General features: G+C 38.8%; 1 pseudogene; it reads left to right on the top strand.

Moving 5' to 3' along the window:
* The first annotated feature begins 2,291 nt into the window (after positions 1-2,291).
* On the top strand, positions 2,292-18,847 carry LOC113890343 (annotated as a pseudogene).
* Positions 18,848-21,411: the final 2,564 nt, after the last annotated feature.

The following is a 21,411-nucleotide window of genomic DNA, read 5'->3' as shown; positions in this document are numbered from 1 at the left end:
TCTGCTCATAACAGAAATGAACTTGAAAGAAGTCCCTGAGCTCCAGATGAGAACACAGCTGGCTAATATCTTAATTTTAGCTGGAGTAGAGAACCTAGCCATACAGTACCAGATATCTTCCCTAGGAAGCTGTGAGATAATGAAGTGGCATTGTGTTAAACTCCTAAGTACTACGGGCTTTTTTTTTTTCAGCAATAGAAAATCAATACAAGATACAAAGGTGGAAATAGTTTGAACTGCAGATTTATAATCATATGTGAATTCATCCTTCTGGCCTGAAGAATTCCATGGGCTGTATAGTCCATGGGGTCACAAAGAGTCAGACATGACTGAGTAACTTTCACTTTGGGCTTCCCTGGTGGCTCAGATGGTAAAGCGTCTGCCTACAATGCGGGAGACCTGGGTTCAATCCCTGGGTCAGGAGGATCTCCTGGAGAAGGAAAAGGCAACCCACTCCAGTATTCTGGCCTGAAGTATTCCATGGACTGTATAGTCCATGGGGTCACAAAGAGTCAGACATGACTGAGTGACTTTCACTTTCATATGAATTCATCCTGAGCATCATTTCTTATATGCTGGTTGCTTTTGGGCTTAATTATAGATGTTTATTTCCTCATCTGTAAAGGGATAGAATAATACCCATTTAACTCCTGGATTATTATCACAATTAAATGAGGCACAACTTACACAATGCCTGGCACAAAATAAACATTATTTCCCACTCCCTAGTATGACTGTCCCGGAGAGGGCAATGGCATCCCACTCCAGTACTCTTGCCTGGAAAATCCCATGGACGGAGGAGCCTGGTAGACTGCAGTCCATGGGGTCGCTAGGAGTCGGACACAACTGTATAACTTTCAAGTAGACAACCTGAGCGACTTCACTTTCACTTTTCACTTTCATGCATTGGAGAAGGAAATGGCAACCCACTCCAGTGTTCTTGCCTGGAGAATCCCAGGGACTGGGGAGCCTGGTGGGCTGCTGTCTCTGGGGTCGCACAGAGTCAGACACAACTGAAGCAACTTAGCAGCAGCAGCAGCAGTATGGCTGTCCAGGTCAACCTATTTAGAGAAGATAGAAAAAGCCTGTGCTAGATACTATGATTTGCAGGAATTGGAACTATATATGTCTTTGAAAAGGGAGGAGAATGGAGCTCAGAAGAGTAACATTTAAGTAAAAGGTAGGGAAGCAGATAATGCTTCTGATCCTTGGAAGCCAGAATAAAACCCAAGAGTAGGGTCACTGCTAAGACTTAGTGACTCAAAGCCAGGATCCATAGAATCTCATACATTCTAGATAGGACTGAAAAATCTAAAGTCTGGAAGTGGTGTCAACCCATATACCTAGGAAAAAATCTTTCCATTCATTTTTTGTTTATTCATTCACCAAATTTTAACTGAGCACTTGTATGCATGGTATGGGAAATAGATGTGGAAACAGTGTAAGACTTTATTTTGGGGGGCTCCAAAATCACTGAAGATGGTGATTGCAGCCATGAAATTAAAAAACACTTACTCCTTGGAAGGAAAGTTATGACCAACCTAGATAGCATATTCAAAAGCAGAGACATTACTTTGCCAACAAAGGTCCGTCTAGTCAAGGCTATGGTTTTTCCAGTGGTCATGTACGGATGTGAGAGTTGGACTGTGAAGAAAGCTGAGCACCGAAGAATTGATGCTTTTGAACTGTGGTGTTGGAGAAGACTCCTGAGAGTCCCTTGGACTGCAAGGAGATCCAACAAGTCCATTCTAAAGGAGATCAGTCCTGGGTGTTCATTGGAAGGACTGATACTAAAGCTGAAACTCATGGGGAGGGTGGTGGGAGCGGGGTTCAGGATGGGGAACATGTGTGCACCTGTGGCAGATTCATGTTGATGTATGGCAAAACCAATACAATATTGTAAAGTAGCCTCCAAATAAATAAATTTATATTAAAAAAAAAATAATAAAGCTGAAACCCCCATACTTTGGCAACCTCATGAGAAGAGTCGACTCATTGGAAATGACCCTGATGCTGGGAGGGATTGGGGGCAGGAAGAGAAGGGGACGACAGAGGATGAGATGGCTGGATGGCATCACTGACTCGATGGACGTGAGTTTGGGTAAACTCCGGGAGTTGGTGATGGACAGGGAGGCCTGGCGTGCTGCGATTCATGGGGTCTCAAAGAGTCGGACAGGACTGAGTGACTGAACTAAACTGAACCAATGCATGGTAATTGTGCAGGATACTATTATAGCAGTGAATGAAACAGGAAAATTTCTGCCCTCCTGGACTTATATTTTAGTAGGGAGATGCAGGCAATAAATAAGATGATTTGTCAGGTGGTGATAAGCATTGAGGAGAAAAATAAGTCCAAAAAAGAAGGTAAGACATGCAAGAAAAGTGGCCCTCCAGATCACAATTTGAAGTAGGGTAGTTAATGTATGTCTCATGAAGGAGAGACCATGAAGCAAAGATCCAGGGAGTGAGGAAGATGAATATCTGGGGAAAGGACATTCCAAGAAGAGGAGGTCTGGCTGAAAAAATTTTCCATTATCTGCTCCAGTTAAACAAAACGGTGACATTGGATTCCATTTACGCGAGATGCCTAGAATGGTCACATTCACAGAGGCAGAAGTCCACTGGCAGATGCTAAGGGATGGTGGGAGGGGAGGGAGAATGGGGAGTTAGTGTTTAATAGGGACAGAGTTTCAGTTTAGGAAGGTTAAAAGGGAGATGGATGATGGTGCGAGTTGCACAACAGTGTAAATTCACTTAGTGCCACTGAATTGTACTGTTAAACATGGTTAAAATAGTATGTTTTATATTATGTGACTTTTATCACAGTAGAAAACATTAAAAAAAGAATAGCTCTTCTAACAATGCCCAGACAATATTTACCAATCCAGTCAAGAAGGTGTTTAAACAACAATATTTGATTTCCAGTGTTTAAATGCTGCTGCTGCTGCTAAGTGGCATCAGTCGTGTCCAACTCCGTGCGACCCCATGGACAGCAGCCCACCAGGCTCCTCTGTCCACGGGATTCTCCAGGCAAGAATACTACGGTAGGTTGCCATTTCCTTCTCCAAGTGTTTAAATAATGCCTAGCAAAATGTCTGATAACATCTCAAAAACTCATTTAGCTAAATATCTTCATTACTAGGTGTTATTTAAACCTGTGCTATGTGGCAGGCAGTGCCATTAGAACAACTCCTTGGTGAACAAGTAGATAGGGTCTCTTATCCTTAAGGAGTTGACTTTCCTTAGAGAGTAGAGGAGACAGACATTAAACACAGTTGACAACCACGTCATAAATTGTGATAAATATGATGAAAGAAGGAAACAAGCAAGAGCCTGAGATAGGCTGGCAAGGTGAGTAGCTGGTTTATATTGGGTAAAAGAAGAGGGACTGGGAGAAGATGAAACTGAAAGTGACGGCAGTGTGGGAGTGGAGCTGGCAGCCTGTGCCAAGGAGCAGGGTCTAGGGCACTTGGAAAACAAGTGGAGTTACTGTCGCTTTCTTCAATATTTGCCAAACAGATTTGGATGCATCTAAAATGGTTTCCTATCAGCACTATTCAGCAATAGCCAAAAGGTAGAAGCAATCTAAATGTTCATCAGCTGGTGAATGGACAAATGAAATGTGGACTGTCCATACAATGGAATATTATTCAGCCATATAAAGGAATGAACTACTGACTCATGATACAATGTGTGTGAATGTTAAAAACATGAAGCTTAGTGAAAGAAGATGCCAAATATTGAAAGAACACAAATTGTATGATTCTGTTTACATAAAATCTTCAGAATAGGCAAATCTGTAGGGACAGAGAGGGGTTAGTAGTTGCAAAGAGCTGCAAGTGGGAAATTGAAAGTGATTACTAACAGATATAGGGTTTCCATTTATGGTGAAGAAAAAGTTGTGGAACTAGATAGTGGTAATGGTCACACAACATTGTGAATATACTTAATGCCACTAAACTGTATACTTTATGTTAAGTTTGTACAAATTGTTAAAATGGTACATTTTATGTTATTTATATATTTCCTCAATAAAAATAAATTCCTGCAATAAAAAATATAGTACAGAAATTATATCAAAGGCAGATCTGTCTGTAACAACTGTTTAACTTTCCAGTTTACCAGACTTTTTACATGCTTAGAGGAAGTATGGGAGCAGGTGTCATGGTTTGGGGAAAGAGAAAAAGATGTAGAATAGTCACATAAGAGAGTAGGAAGATGAATGAAATTAACATGATTATCAAGCAGTCCTAAAGTTCTGCTTGAGTTTAATGATCATGAATTTAAAACAAAACCAATCAGCAGGGTTTGGGTTTTCTCCAGTCAATTCTGTTGTGAGGATGATGAAGAGTAGGTAGAAAATTTTATTTAACTAGGGTTGATATTAAAAGTAAACTTAAAGCATTCTTATTTTATATTTAATTATATTTTTGTGAGTAATTTTCACTGCATTAGTTACATTACAGTCAGAGAATATGGTCAGTATGATGGCAGTTCTTTGAAAGTGGTTAAGATTGCTTTATGGCCTAGGACAGTTTTTCATAAAGTCTGCTGCTGCTAAGTCACTTCAGTTGTGGCCGACTCTGTGCGACCCCATAGATGGCAGCCCACCAGGCTCCCCCGTCCCTGGGATTCTCCAGGCAAGAACACTGGAGTGGATTGCCATTTCCTTCTCCAATGCATGAAAGTGAAAAGTGAAAGTGAAGTTGCTCAGTCGTGTCCGACTCTTAGAGACCCCATGGACTGCAGGCTACCAGGCTGCTCCATCCATGGGATTTTCCAGGCAAGAGTATTGGAGTGGGGTACCATTGCCTTCTCCGCATAAAGAGTATACATGTGTTTAAATAGGATGTGTATTCTCTGACATTGATGCAAGACAGATAGATATTCATTAGATCAACTTTGTTAATTGTGTTCCAATTTTCTAGATCTTATTGACCTCAGTGCTTAATTTTCCACATATAATTGTGTTACATAATATTCTAACATCATATGTTTACCTGTTTTCATCTGAAATCTCACCTTATTTTATGCTTTATATTATCCTGAGGTTATCTTAAACACATATAGATATAGAATCACTAAAATTACCAGGGAATTAAAACTTTTACTGTTTTGTAGTAACCTTTTCTTTTTTTTTAATACTTTTAATTTTGTACTGGGGTATATCCTATTAACAATATTATGATAGTTTCATGTGAACAGCAAAGGGACTCAGCCATACATGTATCCATTCTCTTCCAAACTCTCCTCCCATCCAGGCCACCACAAAACATTGAGCAGAGTTCCACGTGTTATGCTGTAGGTCCTTGTTGGTTATCCTTTTAAAATATATCAGTGTGTAGATGTCCACCCCAAAGTCTCTAACTATCCATTCCCCCTATTCTTCCCCCCTGGCAACCGTAAGTTTGTTCTTTAAGTCTGTAAGCCTCTTTCTGTTTTGTAAGTTCATTTGTATCTTTCTTTCTTTCTTTCTTTTTTTTTAAGAATCACATATAAGGGATGCCATTTGATAATGCTATTTCTCCTCTGACTTACTTCGCTCAGTATGACACTCTTTCAGTCCATCCATGTTGCAGAAAATGGCATTATTTCATTCTTTTTGATGGCTGACTAATATTCCATTGTATATATGTGCCACATCGTTATCCATTCCTCTGTCAATGGACATTTAGATTGCTTCCATGTCTGGGCTATTGTAAATAGTGTTTCAATGAACAATGGGATGCACATATCCTTTTAAATCATGTTTTCCTCCAGATATATGCCCAGGAGTGAGACTGCAGGGTCAACTGGTAGCTCTGTTTTTAATTTTGTAAGGAGCATCCATGCTGTTCTCCATAGTGGCTGAACTAATTTATATTGACACCAACAGTGTAGGAGGGTTTCCTTCTCTACACACCCTCTCCAGCATTTATTGTTTGTGGATTTTTTGATGATAGCCATTCTGCCTGGTGTGAGGCGGTATCTCATTGTAGGTTTGATTTGGATTTCTCCAATAATTAGTGATGTTGAACATCTTTTCATGTGTCTCTTGGCTATCTGTAGTCTTTGAAAAAATGTCTATTTAGGTCTGCCCATTTTTTGATTGGGTTGTTTGCTTTATGCTATTAAGCCTCATAAGTTATTTGTCAGTTTTGGAGACTAATCCCTTGTCAGTCACATCATTTACAAATATTTTCTCCCAATCTGTGGGTTGTTTTTTAGTTTTATTTATTGCTTCCTTTGCTATGCAAAAGCTTTTGAGTTTAAGTAGGTCCCATTTTTTTATTTTTGCTTTTATTTCCATTATTCTGGGAGATGAGCTGAAACAGATATTGCTGTGATTTATGTCAGAGAGTGTTCTGCTTATATTTTCCTAGTTTTAAAGGTCTCACATTTAGGTCTTTTCCCATATTGAGGTTATTTTTGTATATGATGTCAAAGAATAATCTAACTTCATTTTTTTTTTACATGTAGTTGTCCAGTTTTCCCAGCATCATTTGTTGAAGAGACTATCTTTCCAACATTGCATAATTTTCTGTTTTAAAGAATGCTTTGGATTTTCACAGTTTTATTTAACTTTGACATAATTGATGTGAATTTCTTTTGGATAGTGTTTTCCTAAGAAATCGCATTCTTTCCATTTCAACTTTTCAGTGTCCTTATGTTTCTATCACTCATAAATAAAAAGTATTGGCATTAAAAAAAATCCAATCTGACAAATTTTGCTTTTACTTAGAGATTTTAATTCATTCATAGTTATTGTAGTTACTGATGTATTTTCATTTTTAGCATTTTGTGCTTCTTATTTTATTTCTATGTAATTTCATTCTTTTTCCTGCTTTCTTTTGGACAGACTTTTTAAAAAATCTCATACCATTTTTCTCCTGATTTTGAAGTGATATACTTAGTTTATATTATTTTTGTGGTCAATCTTGAAGTTTAAATGTTTATGCTTAAGAAAGTTTGAATTATATTAATGCCTCTATCCTGCTCCTGAATGATATAAACATCTTAAAATATACTAATTCTAACAGTTTACTTCTTGGCTTGCATTGTGTCTTTTATAATGTTTTAGTTTCAACTAGTCTTATTTTAAATCCACAAGTTGAAAATGATTATTTATGCTTTGTATAGGCTATATTTGCTTTTATTTCCCACATGTTAGTCATGTTATTTGCTCACTATCCCTTCTATCTACAACTTTCTTTGTGAAACTGGTCTTTTATTTATCTTCCCTGAAATACATCTTTATAGGACTCTTTATTAAGTATCTGTTGGTAGTAACCTACTCACTTTTATTTACCTGAAAGCTATTTACCATTGATCTTGTAAAATAGTTTCACTGGGCGTACTAATCTTTAAGTTTTCAGTTATTTTCTCTTAGCTTTTGATACTACATTTTATTGTCATGATTTTTAGCTCCTGTTATGGTTTTTGAGAAGCTAATTGTCAGTCTAATCACTGTTCCCTTGAAGGTAAGTTAATTCTTTATTTGCTTTTAAGACTTATTCACTTTGCTGTATAGCAGAAACTAACACAAGATTGTAAATCAACTATACTCTAAAAAATAATTTGTCTTCCTCTTTAGTAACATTTTTGTATTACTATGAGATGCATAAGTGTAAATGTATTTATCCAGCATGGGATTCATTGGTCTGCTATCATCAGGTTGAAAAGAATTCTTAGTGATTATCTCTTCAAATATTTTCTCTCCTCCAATTTTTAAATCATATTTTGAGAGAACTATAATTTGAAATATATTTGACCTCTTTATTTTTCTCCAGATTTCATAAACTCTTTTACGTTGTCTATATCTCAGTTTGTATTGCATGGTGGGTAATTTCATTAGGTGCTTCTTTCATTCATTCATTCTTTTGTTATCTTACCTGATTCCTAATGTATTGTTTACATTTTAAATTTCAATTATTATTTACCCAACATTTGGAAACCCACTCCAGTATTCTTGCCTGGAATCCCATGGACAGAGGAGCCTGGCAGGCTATAGTCTATGAGGTCGCAAGAGTCAGACTTGACTTAGTGACTAAACTGCCGCAACATTTAGAATTTCTTTTTGACTCTTTATCAGCCTTCTGATTCATTTTTAATAGTTAGGTTGTGGCTGTAGAAAGAAAAGAAAGTTACTCACTTAGTCCTGTCTGACTCTTTGTGATCCCGTGGATTGTAGCCACCCAGGCTCCTCTGTCCTTTTAGTAGCACAGTATATATATATCACCATGTATCTCGTGGACTGAGATTTTCCACTTTTCAGTTCAGTTCAGTTCAGTCACTCAGTACTGTCTGACCCTTTGTGACCCCATGAATCGCAGCATGCCAGGCCTCCCTGTCCATCACCAACACCCGGAGTTCACTCAGACTCACGTCCATCGAGTCAGTGATGCCATCCAGCCATCTCATCCTCTTTCATCCCCTTCTCCTCCTGCCCCCAATCCCTTCCAGCATCAGAGTCTTTTCCAAGGAGTCAACTCTTCACATGAGGTGGCTAAAGTACTGGAGTTTCAGCTTTAGCATCATTCCTTCCAAAGAAATCCCAGGGCTGATCTCCTTCAGAATGGACTGGTTGGATCTCCTTGCAGTCCAAGGGACTCTCAAGAGTCTTGTCCAACACCACAGCTCAAAAGCATCAATTCTTCGGTGCTCAGCCTTCTTCACAGTCCAACTCTCACATCCATACACGACCACAGGAAAAACCATAGCCTTGACTAGACGAACCTTTGTTGGCAAAGTAATGTCTCTGCTTTTCAATATGCTGTCTAGGTTGGTCATAACTTTTCTTTCCAAGGAGTAAGCATCTTTTAATTTCATGGCTGCAGTCACCATCTTCAGTGATTTTGGAGCCCCCAAAATAAAGTCTGACACTGTTTCCACTGTTTCCCCATCTATTTCTCATCAAGTGATGGGACGAGATGCCATGATCTTCGTTTTCTGAATGTTGAGTTTTAAGCCAAGTTTTTCACTCTCCACTTTCACTTTCATCAAGAGGATTTTAGTTCTTCTTCACTTTCTGCCATAAGTGTGGTGTCATCTTCATATCTGAGGTTATTGATATTTCTCCCAGCAATCTTGATTCCAGCTGTGCTTCTTCCAGCCTAGCGTTTCTCATGATGTACTCTGCATAGAAGTTAAATAAGCAGGGTGACAATATACAGCCTTGGTGTACTCCTTTTCCTTTTTGGAACCAGACTGTTGTTCCATGTCCAGTTCTAACTGTTGCTTCCTGCCCTGCCTATAGGTTTCTCAAGAGGCAGGTCAGGTGGTCTGGTATTTCCATCTCTTTAAGAATTTTCCACAGTTTATTGTGATCCACACAGTCAAAGGCTTTGGCATAGTCAATAAAGCAGAAATAGATGTTTTTCTGGAACTCTCTTGCTTTTTCCATGATCTAGCAGATGTTGGCACTTTGATCTCTGGTTCCTCTGCCCTTTCTAAAACCAGCTTGAACATCAGGAAGTTGACGGTTCACGTATTGCTGAAGCCTGACTTGGAGAATTTTGAGCTTTTAGCACAGGCATCTTGGCAGCCGATAGATATAAAGTATCAGTAGCTCAGTCATGCCCGACTCTTTGCAATCCTATGGACTATAGCCCACCAGACTCCTCTGTCCATGGACTTCTCTAGGAAAGAATACTGGAGTGGGTTGCCATTGCCTTTTCCAGGGGATCTTCCTAACCAAAGGATCGAGCCCAGGTTTCCTGCCTTGTAGGCAGATTCTTTACCATCTGAGCCACCAGGGAAACTGGTTGTGGCTTCAGAACTGATGATACTGTTGATACAGGCAGCAATTCATATGGGAAATATTTTTTTCTCCAATGCTAAAATAATTGATTTTCCATGTGGGATGTTTTCTTTACTCCCTTTTTTAAATTTCACATTTTTATTAATAATATAATGATCTAGGAATCTCAGATACTTGCAGTGTCTTTATTTTTATTTTCCACCTTGTACTGGCCCTAGGTCTCATAATGTCACTCTGGACAGATAGTGCTGCTGTTGTTGTGTTGTTGTTTAGTTGCTGAGTTGTGCCTGACTCTTTGTGCCTCCATGGACTGTAGCCTGCCAGGCTTCTCTGTCCATGAGATTTCCCAAGAATCCAGAAGTGAGTGCCATTTCCTTCTTCAGGAGTTGTTCCTGACCCACTGATCAAAACCCGAGTCTTGATCTGCATTGGCAAGCAGATTCTTTACCACTGAACCACCTGGGCAGCCCAAGGACAGATAGTAGGTTGTAATAAATATTTGGGTCTATAAATATACAAAGGAGAATTACTTTTTAAAGTGTTTGCTTTCCTTTCTAAATTCATGCTCATATACTTTCATATCTCATCATTAAGAATTTTGCTTATGGTCTTGTAATCTCAGTTCTACATTCACAAATACCTTTAAAAATTTTTGTTCTTATTTGTAGGTGTTTTACAGTGAGATAATTGATTGTATTTCCAGTGTGCTATATTTGCAGAACAGAATCACACATTTTGTTTCTTGAATCTACTTATAAACATAGAAAACAATCACTTTCATCCAGAATTTCAAAACTTATTACAGCAGATTATACAAACATTATTTATAGTAATTTCCCCTGTAACTTTTAGACATTCATCTCTGTTTCATTTCTAAATTTATATGTTTTGTTTTCTTCCATTTATTTTTTCTTACAACAACTGATGGTTGATTTATTTCATTTATTTCTTCAAGAGAACTCCTCTTGAATTTATTTAGGAATTATACTGTTTATTTTAAAAGTCTTATTTAGGTATATATTTAATATATTTAAATTAAATTTTGTGAATTTTCTTCTTAGTACATCTTTGGCAAAATTAATATATTTTGATATTAGTGTTCTCATTTTGTGATTATGACAGATAATTCTAAGTATTGATACTTTCTAGATATCTTCGTTTTTGGCATACAAGTTAAGAGACCATGTCTGCCTTTATAAATGAATTTTACATGTCTTTTTGTTATTAATTTTTAGTATTATTGCACCTCTGCAGGAAAATATCAGTTCAGTTCAGTTCAGTCACTCAGTCGTGTCCGACTCTTTGTGACCCCATGAACCGCAGCACGCCAGGCCTCCCTGTCCATCACCAATCCCAGAGTTTATTCAGACTCACGTCCATCGAGTCGGTGATGCCATCCAGCCATCTCATCCTCTGTCATCCCCTTCTCCTCCTGCCCTCAATCAAAAGACCCCAGCATCAAGGTCTTTTCAAATGAGTCAGCTCTTCACATCAGATGGCCAAAGTATTGAAGTTTCAGCTTCAGCATCAGTCCTTCCAATGAATATTCAGGACTGATTTCCATTAGGATGTACTGGTTGGATCTCCTTGCAGTCCAAGGGACTCTCAAAAGTCTTCTCCAACACCACAGTTCAAAAGCATCAATTCTTCAGTGCTCAGCTTTCTTTATAGTCCAACTCTCACATCCATACATGACTCCTGGAAAAACCATAGCCTTGACTAGACGGACCTTTGTTGACAAAGTAATGTCTCTGCTTTTCAATATGCTGTCTAGGCTGGTCATAACTTTCCTTCCAAGGAGTAAGCATCTTTTAATTTCATGGCTGCAATCACCATCTGCTGCAATCTTGGAGCCCCAGAAAAATAAAGTCAGCCACTGTTTTCACAGTTTCCCGATTTATTTGCCATGAAGTGATGGGGCCAGATGCCATGATCTTCGTTTTCTGAATGTTGAGCTTTAAGCCAACTTTTTCACTGTCCTTTTTCACTTTCATCAAGAGGCTCTTTAGTTCTTCCTCACTTTCTGCCATAAGGGTGGTGTCATCTGCATATCTGAGGTTATTGATATTTCTCCTAGCAATCTTGATTCCAGCTTGTACTTCTTCCAGCCCAGCGTTTCTCATGATGTACTCTACATATAAGTTAAATAAGCAGGGTGACAATATACAGCCTTGATGTACTCCTGTTCCTATTTGGAACCAGTCTGTTGTTCCATCCGGCTTGAACATTTGGAATTTCACAGTTCACGTATTGCTGAAGCCTGGCTTGGAGAATTTTGAGCATTACTTTACTAGCATGTGAGATGAATGCCAGAAAATATAGTATGTGATAATTTTATTTTCTAAATTTCACTGAGTTTTTAAAAATTTTCTAATGTATAATGATTATTAAAACTATTCTATGGGTCCTCTATGATCATTTTCTGATGATAAGGTTTGATTTAGCACAGGCACTCTCTCTGTATATAAATAAATATATATATATATATACACATATATATGTATATATATATAGCTTTGCTTATATCTACTTATTATTTCAAATTACTTACTGCATTGAGTGCTCTATGCCTGACAAACTTTTCACTATTTAGCTTGTAATTGCATGAATCTTTCTTCAGACACTTTAGTTCTAATACTTCAAAAGTTATTACAGTCATAGCCTCATTATATGTTGTATTTTTAGTAAGCTTCAGTTTATTTGAAGTCTATATGATAATAATAATAAGAATATATTTCTTTTTTTAAATTGTCTGGCTTCTCTGCATCATCCTTTTTTTATCAGCCTTTTGAGGATGTTTTGTTTCATGCATATCAGTTCTTATTTTGATTTATCTAAACATTTAAAAAGGATTTTAATGATCAGTTTTATTGTAATTACTAATTATTGCTTTAACAAAGCTACTATGGTCTTATTCTGACTTTTACATTTTCTGCTATTTTTAAAAGTATATCTTTTCTTTTTCTTTCTTTTTTAAAGTATATTTAGCTATAGTTTGAGGATTTTGTCTTTGTTCTTTTTATCAAATCTCGAGATTTGAAAGGTGTCTGGTTTGCTTTTAGCTCCATTCTTAGCTATGTTTATAGTTTTAAGTAACTTGATAAGACTTACATTTAATAATACAGCATCCTCAACAACAGAATTCTCTTTATTGTCTCCACTACAAAAAAATATAGTTTCATTTTCATCAACTTCTGCTCTTTTACTATATACATATATATATATATACATATATATATATATATATATATGCTGCTGCTAAGTCGCTTCAGTCGTGTCCGACTCTGTGCGACCCCATAGACGGCAGCCCACCAGGCTCCCCCGTCCCTGGGATTCTCCAGGCAAGAACACTGGAGTCGGTTGCCATTTCCTTCTCCAATGCATGAAAGTGAAAAGTGAACGTGAAGTCGCTCAGTCATGTTTCACTCTTCGCGACCCCATGGATTGCGGCCTACCAGGCTCCTCCATCCATGTATAAAATTTAAATTATATGTAATGATATATATTTATATATATAATTATATATTTATGTATAATATATATTTATAGATAATATAAATATATATTATAAATATAATTTATATATATTTATAAAGATATAATATATATATTTATTTATAAAGATATAATATATATATAAATATATATTTATTTATAAATATGTATATTATATATAGAAATAATTTATTTTTATAACCTGGACATTTTATACCTTTCTATTATGGCTTATTTCTTGTCATTTGCATATTTATATATTTTAATTTTCAAGATACAATTTTGCAATTGTAACTGTAATTACTTAGATTTAATTGTAGGTTGCATGGGTTAGTATTCATGGCCAGGCTTTTCATATTGAACTTTACTCTCAACTATTGACTTCTTACATCTTTCTCCTTTGGATGAAGTATATCCTAAAGTGAGTTTTTAAGGAAACGTATGTAAGTAATATATCTCCAAAGACTTTATTAATGGAGATGTTAAGCTTCTTTTGATCATGATTAAAAAAATTCACAAAATAACAGTGGCTTGAATAAGATAGAAGTTTATTTATCGTTTGTGTAAATCATTAACAGTCATATAATATAATATACTAAAATAAACTAGCGTATTTTAAGGACTGCCTGCAGCCATGCTTTGCACTTATTATCTCATTAAATCTTCAGAAAAGCCCCTGAGGTGAAATTGAGCATTCTCTCTTCTGCAGCAGGAAAACTGTGGCTCAAAGGGCAAAAGCATCTGTCTTAATGCTAGTAAGTGACAGACCTGGGAGTTGAAGTCAGCATTTTCTAGTTCTCATGTTATCCTCACTTCAGCATACTGCCTCTGAGGAATCAAGTGACGAAGTAGAGCTAAGGACAAAGTGCTGTAGGGACAGAGCTGAGCAACTGGCAATTGATAAATTCTTGGGAAGAATCTTCTAAGGAAGCATCAGACAGCAGGTGATATTGGAGAACAGACTTGAATAATTAAAATAAGTTTTCCAGGTGAGTAAGGAAGGAAAAAGCATTCTAGGCTAAGAAGGCAAGAGGTTTGTGTATGTAAGGTATTTAAGCTTTTGTTCCTTAAAGGAATTAATTTAATCTTTCTATTTCATTTCCAGACATGAAATAGGTGCTTAGTAAGAGCTTATTGACTCAATTTTATTTAGTCATTCTTTTTGTTTTATGTAGCAAACATACTATGTGCCTCTGTAATATTGTCCTAACCTAGTTGCCCCTGTAATATTTTCCTACCCTATCTTAGTAAGATAACCCTAGATACTATGGAGAGAACAATGTGCCCAGATGAAAACTATGTGTAATTCCCAGTCTTCCATACAGTTTGAGGATATAAATGGAATCTCCTGTGAGGGCTTCTGGGAAATTCCCAAAAGTGCCCTTTACTACATGTTTTGATTACTGATTAGACTTATATATTTAGAGTCATGAATCTAGTGGCTTAGACCATGGGCATGGAAGTGACATGGTAGTGACAATAAAATTGAGAGACATAAGGACCCTGGGATCCTGATGGCATTGTGAGGTCACCATACCAATTCTAAATGCCTGTTTTAAAAATATATTTTATGTGAAAAATAAATTCTTCTTGTTTATGCTACTATTATCTCTATTATCTGCTATGAGCAACCAAGTACAATTTTCAACTGATATATCCCCAATTCAGCATCCTTTCTAGGAATATAGGTGACTGGAACACTTAAAAATAATTGTGGCTAGAAATTACTATTTGGAAAATGCGCAGAAATACCAAGAGAATTTCCCAGCTGGACCCCACTCCCAAGGTGGATCTCAAAGACAGTTTTATGCCAACCGTATAACCTGGAGGAATTCCAGAAGCCTTTCAGGAAGAGAAAGTGGCTGCTGATACTGCTATGCTTTAGTGGAAGCTGAAAGGCTGGAATGATGACCTTTCAAGAAGAACAAATGTTATTAAATAATGGATTTTGTCCCACCTCCTACAACAGTCAAGAGCAAAAGGATGAAAAGGGACTCCTATTCTTCTATTAATAACTCCTCATTCAGGCTCATGCTGACGAAGCAGAAAGCAACTGTAAAATTAGCAGTTTTGCCTGCAAATTAGCCCCTTGCAAAGCCATAAAAAGGGAAAAGGAATTAAGGAAAATTCTATTAATGGAGTCAAGGATGAAAAATCAAGAGTGATAGAGCATAAATACCCAGACAACTGATAATTTTTTTTTTTTAAAGAAGATATTACCCCGGTTTTAAATAGCTGCTTAGAGTTGTGTATGAAGAAGGTGTTAATTTATAGCCCCTGATCAGTGTCCTTTCTTAATGGCTCCTTGGAGCAAATCAATCAGAACTTGAAGAACACAAGGTTTAGGTTGATGTTAATAAAAACCACCCCATCTACCCTAGCTGAGATATTACTGTTCCACTTTAGAAAGGCAATGCAATACGTGAAAAGAGGTTTAATTTCAGAGGCAAAGTTAGGTTTGAATCTGGCTCTGTTCCTTCACTAGCCTGGGGAAAGTCTTCTATTGCTCTGTGCCCCTATTTTTTCTTCTATCAAAGCAGACGATGATTATGCTTCATTGTGTTAAAAGCATTCAATTAAGTACCATATAAAGAATTTGGTCCCTAGTAGGTTGTTAACAAATGTTAGTCCTTTTCTATTTTTCCTTCCTCATCAGAGGGCCAGGGACATCAAACCTCCTTGCAAACCTATGCAAAGCAGTTAAATTTAGTTCTGGGAAATTCTCCCCATAAGATCAGTCCCTACTGAGGAGCTGAACACATTTTCATAATTTATGACTGGTCTTGGGCAGTGGGCTCCCATTTGCAATTTTATGAAAATGATAAATCAATATCCAATAGTAGGGGATAATCTCAAGAAAGATACTGAGACTCTTTTTAACAACAAAAGGGGAGGGATTCCTGTCTCCAGCAAGGAGCGTAGATAGATCTTTGAAACTGATACAATTTGTTTTATTTTTAGCCTTGGTAGTTTTCACAGTCATAGGTATCTATACTGAAATTCTAAGAGAAAGTAAAGACTTTGAGGGCTGTGGTGAGGGGCTTGGGTGTCTTAAATCACTCCTGCTTTCTTAGTTCAAGGCAGTATTTCACATCTGAAACACACAATTTCACTCCTAGATCTGAAAAATGGCAAGATATAGACAAAGCAATTAAATCCACAATGCACCTGGAGGATGAACACTGTTTGAAAGTGGATAAATCATTAAGAAAGACCTGAACAGCACTTTAAAGTCTTTTTCTCTAATTGATGGCTGTAGCTTATAAGACTGGGCAAACAAATATAGAAAAATCTAACTGTACTAGCAACACTCATCAGGGTAAACCTTCAAATGTTGTAATGTAATCCCAGAATCATTCCTCTCCAAGCTCCAAGATCATCCTCTAAGCAAAGAGGATTTAAAGAGCCTCTTGATGAAAGTGAAGAGGAGAGTGAAAAAGCTGGCTTAAAACATCAACATTCAAAAAATGAAGATCATGACATCTGGTCCCATCACTTCATGGCAAATAGATGGGGAAACAACGGAAACAGTGACAGACTATTTTCTTGGTCCCCAAAATCACTGCAGATGGTGACCACAGTCATGAAATTAAAAGACTCTTGCTCTTTGGAAGAAAAGCTGTGACCAAACTAGACAGCATACGAAAGAGCAGAGACATTACTTTGCCAACAAAGATCTGTCTAGTCAAAGCCATGGTTTTTCCAGTAGTCTTGTATGGATGTGAGAATTGGTCCATAAGGAAAGCTGAGCACCAAAGAATTGATGCTTTTGAAGTGTGGTGTTGGAGAAGACTCTTGAGAGTCCCTTGGACTGTAAGGAGATCTAACCAGTCCATTCTAAAGGAGATCAGTCCTGGGTGTTCTTTGGAAGGAATGATGCTAAAGCTGAAACTCCAGTACTTTGGCCACCTGATGCGAAGAACTGACTCATTGGGAAAGACCCTGATCCTGAGAAGGATTGAAGGCAGGAGGAGAAGGGGATGACAGAGGATGAGATGGTTGGATGGCATCACCGACTTGATGGACATGAGTTTGAGCAAGCTCTGGGAGTTGGTGATGGACAGGGAAGCCTGGTGTGCTGCAGTCCATGGGGTCACAAAGAGTCAGACATGACTGAGTGACTGAATTGAACTGAAGCTCTTCATGTCTTAAGATCATAGAATCTGGGCTAGGTGGGGCTCTTAAAGTGATAATTTAAATTCCTCAACAACATCACCACTGAGTAGTCTTCCTACTTGTATTTGAGCACCTCCAGCAACAGAGAGGAACATCCTTTTGAGATAAGCTATAGCATACTAGGCAATCATTTGTGTAGAAAATATATATTCATTTCCAGTGCTGCCATCACAAACTACCACAAATTAGGTGACTTAAAACCCATGGACGGAGGAGCCTGGTAGGCTGCAGTCCATGGGGTTACTAAGAGTCGGACATGACTGAGCGACTTCACTTTCCCTTTTCACTTTCATGCATTGGAGAAGGAAATGGCAACCCACTCCAGTGTTCTTGCCTGGAGAATCCCAGGGACAGGGGAGCCTGGTGGGCTGCCGTCTATGGGGTCACACAGAGTCAGACACGACTGAAGTGACTTAGCAGCAGCAGCAGCAGCAGCAAAACCACTGAAGTTTATTGTGTCACAGTTCTGAAGGCCAGAAGCTTGAAATCCATCACTGGCAGAGCCATGCTCCTTCTGAAACTTGTAGGGCAAAATTTTTCCTTGCTCCTAACTTCTTATTTTTGCATTGATACCACCCCCTACAAGCTTTCTTTGTATATGCAATATTCCATACATATATTTGTGTACCATACATATGTTTGTGTTGACTTTATCCCTAGCAGAATTTTTCATTCTAAGTAAAGCAAGTCTCCTTGAAAATAAGAGGAGGACTGAATTGCAGCTGAGGGCCCTGACAGCAGGGCCATGTTTATGACTCTGAAGTGAATTCCTTCCAAGATTGGCCAGCAGTGGAGAGAGACTTTGAAACAGTGTATGGAAAATTCCAGCAACTGGAAGAGCAGACCAGGAGGCTGCAAAAGGACATGAAGAGAAGCCCCAGTGCTGACTTGGCTATCAAATTGGCTGTGGAGGTGTCCTTAGACTTACTCTCTAATCCCCTCTCCAGTAAGACCAGGACTTTATGAATGTGATGGCCATCCTGGACATGGTCATGAAGTGGATGGATCCCTTTAGCCAGGGAAAGTTTAATCAGATCCAAAAGACCATGGTTGACCCCTGAAAAAGTTTGACAGTGTCTCCCAGAACCTCAACATGGTGGTGGGAAGCAGCCTTCCTATAGAGTAGGACTATAGGTGACTTCAGGACAAGATGGAGAAGTATCAGCCAAAGGAGAAGACAAGATCAGTGCTCCCCAAACTCCACCAGGCCCCAGAAGAGCTTCAGCTTGCATGGGATGACCTTGAAACCAAGATCAAACAGCTCCTGGATGAGCTACTGAGGTTCTAAAACAGCTGATTACACTCCTTCTAGCCCAGCTTTGAGTCCCTGATCCAAGAGCAGACCAGGAAATGCATAAGACCTTTGGAGACTTGACCTAACATCTTGATCAGCCTGGCCACCTGGATGAAGTTTGGGCAGCAGGAGTGGGAGACTGAGACCAAACTGAGGGAATCCAGTTGCACTCTGTCTCTGTTGTGGCTGATGACTAAATCCCTGTTCCCCTCAGAAGAGTCCTGAGATACAGGTCAGTCTCTTGAGCTTTTGACCTTTTCAAGTTTAGGCTCAGATGTCAGCACAGTGGAAGGCCCTGCCCTTGGCCCTCCAACCCATCTGCCAGGTTGGAAACAGAAGCGGCTTCTACTCTGCCTCACCAGCCCTTTGGAACAAAAATTTGGCACCAGGAAACTCAAGCAGGCTGCTCTCTCCCCACCCAATAGCAAGATCCAGGAGACATAGATAAACAGTATAGCAAACCTCCAAGGGTTTTCTTATTTCCAAACTGTCCAGAGTGCATCCTGGCCTAGAGCCAGAGCAAGCTTCTAGCTTTCAGAGGGCATGGGCATTGTCATCTCACTTGAGTGGTTGAGATGACATTTGCCTCCAAAAGAACCATCCTGGAAGTCCACCTATCCTTGCCTCCTTTCCACTTCAGATTCTTTTTCCCCACTGGGAGAGTTCTATTCTCCAAGAATGTATGTATCTGGGAATTCAGTCTTCCTTCTCAGAGCTGTGGTCCTCCAGCTTTAACAAGCTCTTCCCTCCAACCTCCTAACATGACAAAGGCTGGCTTAGCTCACTCCCATGCCTTTAGTTAAGTGTTAGAAAGTACCCCAAGTCTTGTAGTTTCCCTGGGTAACTGGGATTCACCTCATGGAAGTATCCTACCATGCAAAATATCTTGGATGGATTCACAGCCTCAGAGTAAGAAGAGTAGGTTTTGTGCTGGCTTTAGGCTGGGCCAGAAAGAGAAGGCAGTGTCCTGAGGCTGATCTTCAGGGAAAAGGCACAAGGAACAGGCAGCCATGGTCTTTTGGGATAAAGTCTAGACACCTCACAGCTGCCAGGAAGAACAACTGTCTGAGGACGTTCAATGAAAGATGCATTTGGTTAGTGCAGCTGTGGATGACAACAGACGTGGAACTGGGTTCCCAGGGTTTCCCGCCAGAAGCTAATGTATCTGCTCTGGGGCACTGCGTCCTGTATGGAGTTGACTGAAGACAACAAAGGAAGGGTTCAGTTCAGAAAGACAAACTACACCTTTGCAGCAGTTGGCTCAAGTAGTTAGAACTAAAATGAGAGCATGCCATTTTTGCCCACAACCCCCACTTAGGACCAATGGGGAAACACCAAATATGCTCCCGCTCAGCAATTCATAGGATGCCCACCTCCTCATCAATTTGCCTCCACCTTCCCTACACGCACAACCTCCCATCAGGATGGACCTTCCCCCTTTGCCACCATCAAGCTTTTCAACTTCTCTGCCTACCATGGTTTTGGTCTCTGCCAAATACAAACTATGGCAGTGGCAGCCTCTCTTACTGTCAATAAGCAGTGTTTGTTCTGATAACAGGCAAATTTGGCCTTAGAGTACAGAATGAAGCACAGCAAAAGCTAATAGAGTTTTGCCAAGAGAACGCACTGGTCATAGCAAACACCCTCTTCCAACAACACAAGACAGGACTCTACACATGGACATCACCAGATGGTCAATACCAGAATCAGATTGATTATATTCTTTGCAGCCAAAGATGGAGACGCTCTATACAGTCAGCAAAAACAAGACCAGGAGCTGACTGTGGCTCAGATCATGAACTCCTTATTGCCAAATTCAGACTTAAATTGAAGAAAGTAGGGACAACCATTAGACCATTCAGGTATGACCTAAGTCAAATCCTTTACAATTATACAGTGGAAGTGAAAAATAGATTCAAGGGATTGGATCTCATAGACAGAGTGTCTGATAAACTATGGATGGAGGTTTGTGACATTGTATAGGAGAAAGGGATCAAGACCATCCCCAAGAAAAATGAATGCAAAAAAGCAAAATGTTTGTCTGAGGAGCCCTTACAAATAGCTGTGAAAGGAAGAGAAGCAAAAGGTAAAGGAGAAAAGAAAGATATACCCATTTGAATGCAGAGTTCCAAAGAACAGCAAGGAGAGATAAAGCCTTCTTCAGTAATCATTGCAAAGAAATAGAGGAAAACAATAGAATAGGAAAGACTAGAGATCACTTCAAGAAAATTAGAAATACTAAGGGAACATTTTATGCAAAGATGGGCACAATAAAGGACAGAAATGGTATGGACATAATAGAAGCAGAAGATATTAAGAAGAGGTGGCAAGAATACACAGAACTCTACAAAAAACATTTTCATGACCCAGATAATCATGATGGTGTGATCACTCACCTAGAGCCAGATATCCTGGAATGCAAAGTAAAGTAGGCCTTAGGAAGCTTCACTATGAACAAATCTAGTGGAGGTGATGGGATTCCAGGTGAGCTCTTTCAAATCCTGAAAGATGATGCTGTGAAAGTGCTGCACTCAATATGCCAGCAAATTTGGAAAACTCAGCAGTGGCCACAGAACTGGAAAAGGTCAGTTTTCATTCCAATCCCAAAGAAAGGCAATGCCAAAGAATGCTCAAGCTACCACACAATTGCACTCATTTCACATGCTAGTAAAGTAATGCTCAAAATTCTGCAAGCCAGGCTTCAACA

The sequence above is a fragment of the Bos indicus x Bos taurus genome, chromosome 3 (genome assembly GCF_003369695.1).
Source record: "Bos indicus x Bos taurus breed Angus x Brahman F1 hybrid chromosome 3, Bos_hybrid_MaternalHap_v2.0, whole genome shotgun sequence".
In the NCBI taxonomy this organism is placed as follows: Eukaryota; Metazoa; Chordata; class Mammalia; order Artiodactyla; family Bovidae; genus Bos; species Bos indicus x Bos taurus.
Note: the sequence above shows the minus strand (reverse complement) of the source record. Positions and strands in the feature narration are given on the sequence as shown.